Source organism: Hemiscyllium ocellatum, chromosome 23 (assembly GCF_020745735.1).
Source record: "Hemiscyllium ocellatum isolate sHemOce1 chromosome 23, sHemOce1.pat.X.cur, whole genome shotgun sequence".
In the NCBI taxonomy this organism is placed as follows: domain Eukaryota; kingdom Metazoa; phylum Chordata; class Chondrichthyes; order Orectolobiformes; family Hemiscylliidae; genus Hemiscyllium; species Hemiscyllium ocellatum.
The window spans coordinates 36,341,336-36,357,813 of record NC_083423.1 but is presented as its reverse complement, the minus strand read 5'-3'; positions in this window follow the sequence as shown (position 1 = coordinate 36,357,813).

Below are 16,478 nucleotides of genomic sequence, written 5' to 3'. Positions count from 1 at the left end.
GCTTATACACTTAATGGTAGTGCCTTGAGGAGTGTTGTAGAACAGAGCGACCTAGGCGTGCAGGTACATAATTCTTTGAAGTTTGCATCACATGTAGAAATGCATTTGGCACACTTGCCCATTTCTTTGAGTATAAGAGTTGAGAAGTGATGTTGAGGTTATACAGGACATTGGTGAAACCCTTTCTGGAATACTGTGTTCAGCTCTGGTCACCCACTTATAGAAAGGGATATTATCAATCTGGAGAAGGTTCAGAAGAGATTCGCAAAGATGTTGTCGGGTATGGCAGTTTTGAGTTATAAGGAAAGGCTGGATAGGCTGGGACATTTTGCATTGGAGCGTAGGAGATTGGCAGGTGATCTGATAGAAGTTTATAAAATAATGAAAGGTATTGACAGAGTTAATGGTAGTTATCTTTTCCCTACGATAGGGGACTTCAAGACGAGGGGGCACATTTTTAAGGTGAGCGGAAAGAGCTTTATAAAAGACATGAGGCAAATTTTTTACACAGAGGGGCGGTTTGCATGTGGAATGAATTTCCTGAGAAAGTAGTGAATGTGGGTACAATTACAAAGTTTAAAAGACATTTGGATAGATACGTGAATTGAAACGGTTTGGAGTAGCAGGTGGGACAAGTTTAATTTGGGATTATATTTTGCATGGACTGGTTGGACTGAAGGGTCAGTTTCTGTACTGTATGACGCCAAGAAGGATAGAGCATGAGAACCAGGTATGTACATTTTGTATTTAACTCTTTGGATTAGTTATATCTCTCTATGGGCAGTACAAGGCTATAGTGATGGTCACAACAATCAAACTTGACAGATTGCACCCATTATGTTGTCTGCTTAAACTTCATTTCCTTGATTGTTTGTGAACTTCCTTCAACATATATGCTTCTGGGAAACGCTCTGATGGCCCCCTCCACCAACAGGCTCCTAATGTCCACCCTGTGCAAAAGACTAACTAATGAATGTTATCTAGATTTGAACCAGAAATGCACTTGTACATCTACACTGAAAAATAAAGGTGCAACATGCCTAAATTCATCCACTTTTCTCACACTTTCTTTTGATTATGATCTTGAGAACAATGTCTGCACTAGTCAGAATGCAGTGGTGGTACTCTTACTGAACAATGAATGACATGGGTGACCAGCAGGAGACAAGTTCAGATACTGACGAGTGAAAAGTTGTGAGAGATATTGTTGTACAAGCTGTTTATTTACATCGTTTTGACGAAAAGTATATATTTTTTCTAATTACTGTTTGTGAATTACTCAGTGAGCTGTGTTATGTAGTGTTAGGTTTTAAGAATGAAAGTTCATATCAGTTATAAATAATTAGCCTTTGTACTGGTTATTTTCATTCTAAGAACTGGAATTGTTGAATAAAATAATCCAGAAAGGAGATCAGAAAATATTTTCATCATGGAGAGGAGTGGGGTGTGGCTTTCCTATTGATCTCCTCCATGTATGAGACAATTTATATTTACAGCCGTTCAATCAATTATTGCAGAGTGGCAGGAAATCTGTGTGGGTTCCAAGTGCACTAAATATGGATTTATTGGAGTTCACACAACAGGTTATAAACTGATGTAGTTTTAGTTTTGATATGAATGTGAATTAAAGCCTATTCTGGTAAAATGGACGAAATGGCAATACATTGAGTTTCCACCTAGCCAATAGCACAGTAGCCACTGTAACGTGCTTAGACTATCAGGTTATCTAAACACTACCCTTTCAATCCAAGGAATGCATTGAACTGAAACACTGGAGGCCATTTTCACTGTAATTATCTTGTTCAGAATGCTGCTGCTTTTCACCCCTTATCACTGTCAGTGTCAACTCAATCTTCACAACAATCTGGTTCATTGTGTCATCAGGGGTCATTGAAAATAAAGCTGTAGTTTGAAAAGTATTGTTTGTCAGTATATACCTTTGTAACTCCTAAATTCATGTTAATAAATGACGACACTGCTAGCAAATATAAGCATCAGCTGGTTAATTACCAATAGCTTATGTTGATATTTGACTTGTACATATTACCACCGACACTTTGATAGACACAATACTGTCTGCCTGGATCAAAAATTGGGTTAGTTTAGAGCATTCAGTTTTGTGGGACTTGACTCCATCTAAAAAGAAAACTGTCTTTCTCTTTTTTGACTCCAGTTTGACCTTTAAAGTGAAAAGATTCAAACATTTCTAATTTGATAGAATACTTGATAAAAGAATTTTGAATAAATAACAATGTAAGATCCCTCCTTCATCTATATTTTTGAACGTTTTTGGTTTGTAAGGAAATCAGGATGTATGACAGTAAAATTCATGATGGTGGTATCTCTTGAATCAATACATCCCAAAATCAACCGACTCCCAGAGAATACCATGCTGGCAGTGAAACACACCCTCTCTAGTTGTAAATAGATATTTCTGGGTGCAGCCATATATCTGATCAGTTATGTTCACCATTGTGTGGTTGAGGTGACCAGTGCTATACATTGGTCGCAAGATGCTACATGAGGTGACTTTTGGAGACAGCGATGAGCATTTGCACTTGACTGGCCCTCCAGTTCAGTTCAAGCAATAATTTGGCAGTTCTATGAAGTAATATTCGACTTTCTGTCATCGTACCTTGATTTTGTCACTCACTCCTGATTCTACATGTAGCTTCAGTAATTTTTTTGCTATTGAAAGAGTAATGACATCAGCCTATTGACCAGACCAGTTTCCCTGTTTTCAATAGGTCTATTTTTACACTCAGGGATTGCATTATACAAGTCTGATTTTTCAATGCCACATCAACATTTCCATTTGAGTAGGGATCGTGTGGAGATGATGCAGGAACTTCAATTTTTCAATCCTTTATGAAGTAGCTGAATTCTTCACTCATGAAATGAAGGTTATTATCAGTCATCACAATGTGTGGAGTGTTGTTATGACTGAAGTGTACTTTCAGGCATTTGATCATTTCATTGACAGTTGTTGACATTAACTTGTTAAACACCCAATAGTGAGAATAGTTGTCAATGGCAACAAGGAAATCAATTCCTCCAAAAGTAAAGAGGTCGACTTCACCATGGTCTGTTAAGATGTCATGTGTCATAAAGAGCACTTTATCTTGCTTAGCTTATTTTTTTACAATCGTTGCACTCGCTGATGTGGTCCTTAATCTCAATGCAAAGCAGGGAACTTTCTTAACTGGCCTCAGACTAGATCCAGTTCCTTGGCAGGCGAAAGTGAGTACTGAAGATCCTGGAGATTAGAGTCAAGGGTGTGGTGCTGGAAAAGCACAGCAGGTCAGGCAGCATCCGAGGAGCAGAAAAATCGACATTTCAGGCAGAAACTCTTCATCAGCCTGAAAGGCTTTTGCCCGAAACATCGATTTTCCTGCTCCTTGGATGCTGCTTAACCTGCTGTGCTTTCCAACACCACACTCTTGACTCCAATTCCTTGATAGCTGGAACCTCCAGGTTGAAACGGTGACAGGCAGTATTAAAGGTGGCAGGATAGGTAGAGAGCTGTTAAAAAAAATGTATAGTATTCTGGGCTTCATAAATAGGAGCATAGAGTACAAGGACAGAGAGGTCATGTTGAATGTATATGATATTGTGTATAGTTCTGGATGCCATACAATAGGAAAGGCAAGAATGCATTGGTGGAGTGCAGAAAAAGTTTCCAAGAAGTATTTCAGGGATGAGTCACCTAATTATGAGGAAAGATTGGAGAAGTTGGAATTTTTCCTTGGAGAAGAGAAGGATAAGAAGAGATTTGACAAAATTTTCAAATCATGGGTCAAGACAGAGTGAATATAGTGAAACTGTTCATAATACTAAACAGATTGAGAACAAAAGGGCACCATTTTGAAATGTTTTGCTAAAGAAGCAAGTGTGAGGGGAGAAGACATTTTTGTTCCAATCTGAGAGTGCTTTGCATCTGGTAAGCACTGTCCAGAAATGTGTTGGAGGTATGTTCAATTGAGACACTCAAGAGAGCATTGGATGTTATTTAAATAGAGACAATGTGCAGCATTATGAAGAAAAGGCTAGAGATTAGCATTAAATTATAATGCTCAGAGCCAGGACAGACACAGTGGGGTGAATAGCCTCCTTCTGAATGGTGACAATTCTGTGATTCTTAAAATTGTCAAATGACTACTTACACAAAATGATTGTTCCTTTGTGTTGCACGTTCCATCATGATCATGCCTCTTTATGTTTTAAAACAGTTTGCCACTCTATCTGTTTAGAGTGATTATTTCTTTATGTATTATGTGCATTTCTGCATTTTGTCCTGTTTGTGTTTTTAGAACAAGTTTTGTCTCTGTATATTGTTATTCATTCACAGGTGTCTGTGTTGTTCATTGAACTAGCTTTTATTGAACTGCCTTCTTGAACTGCTACTCTGTGTTTGTTCCAAGGATTCCCACAACGCCATCAGGGAGGGATTTGACCTAGCAATACTGAAGGAATGGTGATATACTTTCAAATCCGAATGATGTGTAGCTTGGAGGGAACTTGCAGGACGTTATGTTCCCATGTATCTACTGTCCCATATGGTAGTGGTTGTGGGTTTAGAAGGTGTTGTGCAAGGAGCTTTAGTGAATTTCTGCAATGCATCTTGTGGACTGTACACAAAGCTGCTACCAAGAGCTGATGTTGGAGGAATTGAATGTTGTTGGATATGGTGCATATCAAGAGGGTTGCTTTATCCTGGGTTGTGTGGGCAGCCTTTGGGAATCAAGTGGTGAGCAACTTGCTGCAGGATTCCTAGCTTCTGACCTTGTACCTACTGTATGTATAGTCCAGTTCACTTTATGATCAATTGTGGTTCCCAGAATGTTGTTAGTGAGGATTTAGCAATAGTAATGCCACTGAATGTCAAGTGGTAATGATTAGGTTCTCTCTTGTTGGAGATGGTCATTTCTTGGCATTTGTGAGGTGCAAACATGACTGCATGCCTTTCCCTATAAGGTTGAACAACTTCCTACTTTACACATATTATAGCGGTCATGTGCTCCATTGTAATTTAAACTGGTGTTAGTTTTGAATTAAAATATATCTTGATCCCTTTTAATGCCTGCAGCAGTCTGTCATCATTTCTGTATAGCCAACTGCTAATTTCGACATCTATATTTTTTCCATTCATTGAATTCGACATGTCTTTGATGTACAAGGGAATCAAGGTTAGTGAGACTCAGGCAGAGATGTGGAATTGAGGCCATGATCTGGTAAGTCATGACTTCATTGAGTTAATGGAACAATAGCTCTCTAATGGTCATACTTCTTGCGATTTTATAATCTTCCCTCTGCCTTTGCTTCTTCATACCACTTTAAAATCTGCAGATGTTGTACTTCCAACAACTTTGAGCATTTCTGTCTAAAACAAAAGGAAATTCCTCAAAATTAGTCAATTTGTTTAGTTATTTCTATCTTTATGGCTCACACCATTCTTCAATTGTGTTTTCATCATTGTGATCAAGGTCGACTGAGATAAGAGAAAGAGCAGTGCAGACTGGCAATGGATAGAGCAGTAAAAAAAAGCACAAAGCTGGAGTAATTGGTGCTCGATCTCACAGGCTCGTTCAGTTCAACTCTACCTGGAGGGAAGGTCTGGAGAATTAATTATTTTGGCCTACAAAGATGCAGACTTCATACTACTGTAGAACAGAGGAAAAATCATTGTTGGTATTTAATCAATGGCAAGTGTTGAAAAACAAAATAGTTTTTGACTGTCACATCTTGCATGCCACAAATAAACACACTCTGAGTGTTTCATACAGAATCCTACCACATCCAGTTATGAATGGTATTAGACAACTAAACAACTGAACTGGAAGAGGATGCTCCACAAATAACCCTATCCTAATGATGTGGGTATCCAGCTCATCAATGCAAAAGGCAAAACAGAAGGATTTGAAACCATCGTCAGCTGTAACAAAAGTAGTTGATCCATCTTGACTTCCTTATGAGATCCCCAGCATCACAGATGCCAGTCTTTAGCCAATTCAGTTTCTCTGTGTGATTTCAAGAAGCCACTAGATACTGCAAATGCTATAGACACTGTTTGCATGGTAACACAAATATTGAAGGCTTGTACTCCTGAATTACCAGTGCCCCTAGCCAAGCTTTTCCAGTACAGGTACAACATTGACATCTCCTTAATAATGTAGAAAATTGTCAGGTATGTCCTGTCTATAAAAAGCAGGAAAAATCCAGCCTGGTCAATTACTGGCCCATTTGTCGACTATTTAACATCTCCATGTGACTCCATCCTCAACTTCATCAACACTGATCTTCCTTCTATCATAATGTCAGAAATGGGATATGTATTGATGATTGCCTGACATTCATTGTTGAAGCTACAAGAGCCTGAAGCAAGAACTGGTCAATGTCCAGGTTTAGGCTGATAAGTGTCAGATAACACTTGCACTAAATAAATGCCAAACAGTGACCAACTTCAGTATAAGGGAATCGAACCATCACCTTTTAATATATGCCATTGATCACAAATTGAACTAGATTGACCATAAGAAATACTATAGCTACGAGAGCAGATCAGAAGCTAGGATTTCTTTGTCGAGTTAATTCAATTGACTTCCAAAAACTTGAAACTATCTACAAAGGTCTGATCATGAGTGTGTTGGAATACTTTCCACTTGCTTGAATGGATGCAGCTCCGATGGTCAAGAAGTTCCACACCAATGGGGGCAAAGCAGCCCCCGTTCATCACTCTAACTGTTCACTCTCTCCTCTGCTAATTCACAGTGGCAGTAGGGTGCACCACATGCAAGATGCACTACAGCAATTCACAAAGCCTCCTTCCAGTGCAATTTCCAAATCCATGACCATTACATCAAGATTGAAAAGAGCAGTACATGTGTGAGAGCTCCACTATCTGCAAGTTCTCTTCCAAGCATGCACCATTCTATCGTGGAACTATATCGCCATTCATTTCACTGGCTGAAAAATCATCAAATTCCTTTCTAGTAGGTCTATGGGTGCACTTCCACCACAGTGTCATGTTTTGCCATCACCTTATCGGGGGCATTAATTGATGGAGAATAAGTGCTGACTTTGCCAGTGATACCCACATCATATGAAAGAATGAAAGGAACTGTACTTTGCACAGATTGAAATGTTGTAAGATTGATGAACTGCAGTATGTTTGTAATAGTTTTATGCAAAGATTCTAGGCTTATTTCTAGTGCCTGGTTTTAATTAGTCAGAACTAACTTCTATTGTTAATATGAGTTGCTATATGTTAATCTTAAACTTTGCCTTTCACTTCTCTACTTACGTGCTGTAATATATTTAAAACGCCTTCCATGTTTCCATGCTTACTTATCAAAATGATGTTAATGTTTCAATATTTATTCTTTTACTCAATTGTATTAAAGCAATTGCTTTTTAATTTTTTTACCACTTTCCAGCTGATTTTTAGTGACCCAATTTATAGCTCGGTGTAAGAGCTGTTACTGAGCTGGATAAATGAAAAGTTTATTTTAGTGCTGTGGGCATAGATAGTTCAATTTGTCCTGTTTTTGATGTATGGAGATTAATTTTGTGACCATTTTTCAGGTTACTTTTCAGACTTTGCCTTCATATTTAAAGTTTTGTCTTATAATTAATGGTTAATAGAATTGGGATTTGTACCCAGGGATCAATTCAGCTTGATGTATCTAAGTTCCCTAATGTGAAAACAGTGGCTGGCAATTACGGGACAGTTTATATTGTCTTGGTTCATGTTTGCAAAAGCCCACTCCTGAACTCTATAAAGAACAATCCTTCTAAATTTGTATGGTTTTAATATTTGATAAATAAACATGCTTTTCCATGACTTTATTAAATTTCGTCAATTTTACACTAAAATAATGTTTAATATAATACTGGCATAATTTTTTTGTTCAAAGGGATTGGGACTGGAAACATTTTTTGTCTTTACAATCCCCTGTTATCTTTTGATTTTGTTTTAGTTTTGTTATTTGATGCAATTCAGGATTCTCACCAAATGAGAGGAGAATATAAAACTTTAATATTAATACTGAATCAGCTTTGCATGCTGTGGTCAATTATGCTCACCTTCTAATCTTACTTTGTCTAAAAATTGCATTTGGATGGGAATGTTCCTATTTTGAGTTCATGTGTTTTATAAAGGGAGATTCTTGGAATTGTTGCTCGTCTTGACTTTTCTCATGCTATCTTCTCCTCTTCCCCTTTTAAGTATGCATCCAGACTCTGATTTCTTTCTGAAGGAATTGCCTGGTAAGAGAGATGGAAGTGTTCGGCATAGCTGGTACTTACTAATTGTCACCATTTTCAAAGTCCAGCAGTCCACCATCTCAAATACTGCATTCAAGAACTGTCCTTCACACTGTGTTGCTGGACCTTTATGGCACAGAAAGGAAAATTTGTGCCATCTTTCACAAACAAGAAGCTGAAAATGCTGGTGGAGAGGAGAGTTGTCCTTTCTCTAGCTGACAACCACAGGAGGCCTCATGACTAGACTAAGCCAGCGTGAAACCAGAGAGGGATTGAGGTCAGTGCTGTTTTCCTGGTGAAGTGGGTTGCCACATAGTATGAGGAAAAGTCTGAGATCTTCCATGCTCTTCAAGGGTAACTGGCATTATTTTCTCTCTGCTCCCTCACACTCACAGGGCCATCAATCACTTGAACTCTACTTCAGCACACACGTCACACCAAGGTATACTCAATGCAACACTCCCTACTGCATGAACTATGAATTTCAGCTTTTCACCCAGTATTAGTGAATGAATCACAATACTGTTCTGGATCAGGATGGTGTAAAATTCGGAATGGAACTTGGAGGTGGCTGTGCTTCAATTAGTTCATTACCTTTGTTGTTTTATATACAGCATTGTAAGTTTCGCAGTTTCTGTCGAAAGAGGCTTGATGAGTTACTGCAGTGCATTTTGTAGATGGTACACTCTGCTGCCACTGTGCTGGCAGTACAGAGAATGAATGTTTAAGATTTAACTTGATTTGATTTATTTATTGTCCTGTGTATCTTGTTAAAAAATACAGTGAAAAGTGTTGTATACTGTCCTCACCCTTCAGCGCCATCTTATAACACAGAAAAATATTGAATATAAAGGCAGAAAAATGAAGAAATGAAGGAAGTGTCCGATTTTACAGGCCTTGTTGTTAATTTCTCTGTCATGGGCTATGGGTCATGGGCCTTTTGACCAGACGCGACTCTCCTTTGCCACGTCACCATTGCTGGAACGAAAGTTGTTGGTGAATGGAGTGCTGATCAAGTGGATTGTGTGGTGTAAGATGGTGTCAAACCTATTGAGTTGTTGGAGCTAATCCAGGCTGGTAGTGGGAATTCCATCATACTCCTGACGTGCGCTTGGAGCTGTTCGACAGACTTCAGGAAGTTGGGATATAAGCTCCAATTGAAGAATTCCCAACCTTTAACCTACTCTTGGAGCCACAGCATTTATATGGCTGGTTCTGTCCATTTTTGGATCAATGGTAATCCGCTGAATATTGATATGGGGGATTTGGAGATAAAAATGCAAGTGAACATCAAGGGAAAAATGTTGGATTTTCTCTTGTTGGTGTTGACACATATATGATGTTAATGTTACTTGCTAACTCTCTATCATATGAACTGTACATTCCATGCATGCAAACACTAAACAACAATACATTATAAAAAGCAAAATGCAGACTTCAGATAGCATTGAGCCAAGAAGATATATTCATGCTCATCAAACGTTCCCAATGATTCCACTCTAAGCACTTTAATGACTTTACTACTTTATACAATAAATGGTCCACGTTCTTAAGACATAGAAGAATGACTTTCACAGATTTTTCATCTTTTCATCCTTTTACAAAACATCCACACTCTGCAGAACTGAAAGCTGTTTCAATCTGTCATGTGCTCATCCCACACACAGCAAGGTACATTGAAATACAAGGATAGTGTGTAGCTACATTTCTACATTCACCTCTTTATTTTTGTTCATCAGTTCTGTTATTTCATTATTTATTTAGCTCATTACTTAAATCTGACAGATTTGAAATTAATGAAATTCTGAATCACTTTGATGTTAATATTCTCTATTTAGTTAATTATAATTTTATCTACCTAACTCTGATTAATCAATTAAACACAAATCTAATTTGAAGGTAAATTATACACTTGACTTACTTTGCTAGATTCTTAACTCTACTTTACAGTCACTCCTTACTGCCACTCTTTCATTTGAAATTCTTGAAATTCTTGAAATTGGTATTAGAGATAACCTGTTCCTCCACAACATGAACTGTTGCAGGCAGAGTTCACAGGAAAATCATTAACAACAAACAGGAGGAGGACACTCCACATAATCCCCATGCTCAATAATGGGGGAGCCCAGTACATTAGTACTAAAGACAAAGCTAAAACATTTAGAACAATCTTCAGCTTGAGTGCCATCTGGATGGTCCCTATCAACCTTTCCCTGAGGTCTCCAGCAACACAGATGCCACTCTTCAGGCAGTGGGTATTGCAAAGATGCTGATAACATTCCAGCAACAATACTCAAGACTTCTACTCCATAATGAATCAACCAGGTTGCTCTAGTACAGCTACAATACTGACATCTACATAACAAAGTGGTGGTGCATCTCCACAAAAAAAGCAGGACAATTCCAACTCAGCTGCTTGCCACCTTTAATGACTGATCTTCATCACCAATGAAGTGATGGATGGAGCCATTGACAGTGCTATCAACCAGCACTTGCATTGTTAAATATTCACTCCTGAGCACATCAATCGAATCAATTTAAGCTATTTTTCATTCACAATTTTCTATATTTAGTCATGTGATGTTGATGTTGGTCACTGTTGTTTATAAACCTGGCTAACCTCCTCCCTAATTTCCCTTCAGAAGGTGGTGATAAACCACCTTTGTGAACCAGTATGATCTGTCGGGGTAAGCATTAGTCATGGGTTTGGAAGGGACATGCAGGAGTTTGACCCAGTAACAAAAAATGAAGGAGGAATATAGTTGCAAGTCAGGATCATATATGGCTTGGAGGGGCACTTGCAATGGATCTTATTGTCCATGGCTTCTCAGTAATAAAGGCACACATTTGAAAGGCTTGGTTAATGTTGCCAGGGTGAGTTGCTGAAGCACATTGTATATAGTATATGCTGCTGCTAATGTACATCAGTATGGAGGGAATGAATGTTTAAGGTGATGAATGGGATGTCAGATGAGTGGGCTGTTTGTCCTGGATGGCTTTGAGCTCCTTGAGTGTGGTTGATGCTGTAGCCATTCACTTGCAGGTTGTGTCTTTAGGGAAATCGGATGATGAGTTATTTGTTAAAGAATTGCCAGCCTCTCACTCTCCCCTACAGCCACAGTAGTATCCACTAGTCTTGTTCATTTTCTAGTCAATAACAATGGCCAGGGTGGGAGTTGGTCGGGGGGAGGAGCACAGTGGCTTACTCATGAACATTGCTGACTCAGAGCGCCAGGGGCCCAGGTTCGATTCCATCTGTGGGCACTATCTGTGTGGAGTTTGCACATTCTCCCTCTGTCTGTGTTGAATTCCTCCAGCTTCACTGGTTTCTTCCCACAGTCCAAAAATCTGCAGGTTAGGTGGACTTGCCCACTGATCCAACTCTTCCCATTTCAACCACCTCCCCACACACCTCTGACCTGATTTCCTACCCAACTAACTCACTACCTCTAATGAGTGGTCAACATCTTAAGACTGACTACAAGAATTATGGGCAGGTACTTGCGTAGTATTTTTCTATGATTAAAATTAGTTGGAACAGTTCTGGTGCTAATCAGAAGTTCTGAACCAAAAACAGTATTTTTGCAATTATAGGGGGATGAGGCCATAGCTTGAGTCACCTGTACAATAGAAAATTTACCTTAGAGTTTACCCAGCTGACTTGTGAGATGAAGGAATTGTTCTACGAGGAAAGATTGAATAGACTAGCCTTACATTTCCAAGAATTTAAAAGTTTGAGAGATGATCTCTTTGAAGCATGTAAAATTCTCATGGTCTTTCACAGGGTGAATATTATGAGGATGTTTTCCCTGAGTGAGGCCTCAATATAAGAATGAAAGTTTGGTCATTTAGGACGCAATGAATGAGAAAGTTCCTCATGCAAAAGATTGTGAATCATTAGAATTGTCTGTCCCAGGAGCTATTGATACTTAATCATTGAACATATTTTTCATTTGTAAGGTAGGGATAGTGCAGGAAAGTGAAAATGAGATAGAAGATCAGCAATTTTGTATTAAATGGCACAGCAAACTCCAGATTGACTGCCTTATGACTGTTCTTATTTCTTATTGTTTTATGTAGAGATACAACAGGGTCCAAGGATGAATGGGTTAATCATGCTTCTATTTCTTATGTTCTTATGTGGGAATATAAGAATGTATTGCCCTCTTTTACCTGTTGTTATTACAACAGAATGCAACCGTTTGTGTAAAGTCTACAAATTCTTTCATTAGAATTTTAAAAATTCTGCTGGCCCATGAGATGTATTTCTGAATTTCATTATTTTGACAAGAGAAATATTACCACCCTATTTTCTTCACAAGAGGAAGTTTTACTGAAGTTTCTCAAATGCTTCAAGGGAAATTTTAAAAAAACAGAAGATGGGTGAATGTATGCGCTTTCTTCTTGAATAAATACATGGCTAGTCCCTTAATGGAGCCAAAATGTTTCCTTCATTATGGTCATGAAAATTCTGTGTAATTTCTTGTCTCATTAGTTTCAAATTTCTATATTTGTATTTTTTTTTCCTATTTCAACCGGGTTTAATTATAAACAGGATTATCCTTCCTGCGGAAATCCAGGACACATGCACTAACATATGCAAAGCAGTAAGCAATCTCTCATAAATCATGAATTGAAGATTAAGAAATATTGCATCTACATTTTAATTATGATAATTAACTAAAGTAATTTAATAATTGAGGGCTTTTTTATAGCCACATATGTGAATTTATTTTTAAAACACAATCCCTCATTAACTTGATTTACGTTAATTACTGCTTGAAGTTAGGTTTTATAAGTTCCTCTGTCTGCTCCATTTACAGTGTGACTCCATTAAAAATCTAAAGTAGTGGCTATTTACTTCTCGATCTCCCGAAGGTAGCTTCAACTCACAGCCTCGCAACAAGAAGGGCAAAAAGGCATCTCCCAAATATATCCCAGATGGAATGGGGATTAAACCCTATGCTGTTGGCGCTAATCTGATCTGTACCAGCCCTCCAACCAACTGAGTAATCAGCTCCATGTGTTTCTGTAGCAACATATTCTTTAAAGCACATGTGTCAATAAAACTAATTCAATTTAATTCAATGTTGTAGACTAGAGCTATAGATAGTCCCAGAGGCTCCAATTTCTTTTCAACTGCCATTGATGCATTTTGGAAGGATCCACAAGTTGATAGTCAACCTGATTGGCCACACCTTCTTTGGCATCAAGTCTCCCAATGAGAATTGAACCTGGAGAGACCAGTTTAAAAGCAGGAATACCATTCACTTCACCACAAGACCTCCCAAGGACTATTTTAAAAGATCAAATATTTCCGAGCATTTACTTATATTCATAAATTAGCCACCATCTTATTCATTCTAAACCCACTGCTTAATTGGCTTAGCTGGTAGACCTACGTGACTGAATTCTGTAAAATATATTTTTAAAGTCTAAACATGTCTTACTGAAGACTAGGACTAAGGCCTCTTGACCATTTGGATAGGTGATCCTACCAAGCAATTTTAACACAGTGCTGGTCCATTATCATAAAAGAAAAATACTGCAGAGCCTGGAAATTTGAAATGAAAACAATGTACTCCAGAAGCTCAGCAGGTCTGACAGCATCTGTGGAAAGGGCAACATTGGTCTGAATCAGAATTTTTATTAAGTGTGAGTTGTGTTGAGTTTTTGGAGTAATTCTCACTGCAAGACCTTGCAATATTTCCACCTAACAGCCCATTTCGACCGTATCTCTATGTGGAAATCCAACATATTGGACTTCACCTCCATTCTCCTCCCTGCTCCCTGAACCCCAACATTTTACTGTAGTCATGCTCACCCAGCTCCTCCACAGTCCACTGTAGATGCCATGGGGGATGGTCACTGCTGTGGAGGCAGCTGCCACATGCTGTAAGTGTTAGATTGATCTCTTGGTGTGCCATACCACAAGATGTCCCTCCCAACTGCAGACACATCCTGATTGACAAGCAGCCTGTCTGCAAGTCTGTGCAAAATACCAAATCAATTTAGTAATGCTGAAAACCTTTGGCTCTGTCTGAAGCAGCAATGGACTAACAGCCATCTCACAACATCTCATATCACAGTTTGGCTGTTGTCAGCAGGCGGTGGGTGCAAGTTGTGCTCAGAGAGCAAGTAAATAGACTGACTCAAGCTGTGAGCTGGGTGCCTGTCCCTCTGCATGGAGTTTCCCTGCTGCAGCCTCTCAATGCAGGTTGCTGGTGTTCCTCTGCAATGTTAATTGTTCTTCCTAGTGTCCTGTAAGTGTATTGGCAGAGTGTCATGATGGTTGTGAGAGATTGGAAAATGTTGAACGCCAATATTCATGAATGAGGCGTTCATGTGGCTGGTGCCATTGGATTGTGCCTTGAGATGCTGTTTGGTGCTGAGTAATAAGGAGGTACCTCACAGCCAGTGGTGATCTTAAGTCGCCAGGCTTCCACTATGACTTCCAAGTTGGAAATGCTCAATGTCTAGCTTATTTGGTAAAATGGGAAGATTAGGAGTGTTATGGCATGAATAAAGAGCTTGGGAAACTAATTGCCCTTAGTTGGCAACCCACCTCTACCCAGTAAGAAAACCACTTCACTGCTTGATAAATGCATAAAAGATGAGGTGACATGCTCACAATATTGGGTTAGGCTTTCCTGGAATTCCTATAGTCTTCTGCTAGAACACTCAGCAAAGGCCAGGTTGATGAGACGTCTATAAGATTCTGCACAGAGTTAGTGTTTCAAGTCCAAATGACTCTTCTACAGAGCTCTGAGATTTCCAGTTCCAAGGAAGCCATACCAGATTCAGAAACTCTCTTCCACCTTCCACAGAGGCTGCCAGGCTTGCTGAGTTTCTCCAGCACTTTCTGGTTTTCTAGCGGGCCTGTCACACTCAGGCTGGCTACTTGTTCTTCTGTATACTGTGTACTCCATCCAACTTAAAAATATCATTATGCCTCTGTTTGCAAGACAAAACTAGACACAACAGCAATATGCATACAGTCACTGGTTGGTCACACCAGACTTGGTTGAAACTGATTATAGGTGACCACCATACTTTTCTTTTCTTCCCCCCATTTATTCATTCATTTAACATAGCAGCAAAATTATCCGATGCAACATAGTTATGATTTGTTTCTAGTCCTGCATTTTAGCTGGCCCTGTAAAATACTGCTCTTCAGCTTCTGCAGGTGTCATCATTGAAGACATCAAAGTTTTCAATCATAATCTCATGGTCTCTGGATTTTAACAGGCGGATGCTATCTGATGACTCATGTTTTCTGCAGCCATTTTAGACTGTCAAGCAGGGTCCAATGACTAATGTTATTTATGAGGCACATCTGGAGTTTACTGTATCTGCACTACTGTTAGTGGTTGCATTAGAAATAACATAAGCAAGGCTTAAGGGAGTAGGCTTGGATTACCATGGTTAACTGTGATCTATTTTGTTCAAATCATTCTCTCATTATGGACCGCCTTAAAATGAAGGTGCTATGACTGCGACCTGGAAAGCATACATTCATCTTGTGATTTTATTTTGATGTTAATAGACAACCTGCAAGTTGATAATGAAGCCTCTTGTGGTCCATGATGGTAGAAAGATTGCACAAAGGACTCAGTAGAGCCAATGATGTCTTGAAATTTAAGGAATTCTGCCAATGAAAGAAATAGACATTGTACTTTCATTCAGGTGCTGGCTATCTAGAAGAAAGCAAATGAAATTGTTTGTCCTAGCAAACAATTTATTAATCCTCTGCTTAAATACATCAGTGAATTGATTGTTGTTAAAGATATTGCCTCAATATTGGAATAAGCCAGAGATATAATGCTTTTGAGCTAAATGTTCTTGCCGCCCTGTGATGGAGATTGCAGTCATGATTAAGCTCAAAAGTCTCTGTTAGAATTCTTGCCCAACACAGAACAAAATTAACCTGGAACAAAAACAACAAAAAATACTTCAAATTATTGTCAAAATTATAATTTGAGATTGTAGGAATTACGAGGTTGCTTTGATTTCTTGCCAATGTCAAAGGCCGCACAGTGACTCAGTGGTTGTCACTGTTCACATCTCTAGATATCTAGATTTGATTCCAGCCTTGGACAGTTGGATTAGTCATGCTAAATTGCCCAGTAGTTTCCAGGGATGGATTAGCCATGGTAAATGCAGGGTTGTAGGGATTGGGTGGGATGCTCTTTGGTGGATTGTTGCAGACTCGATGG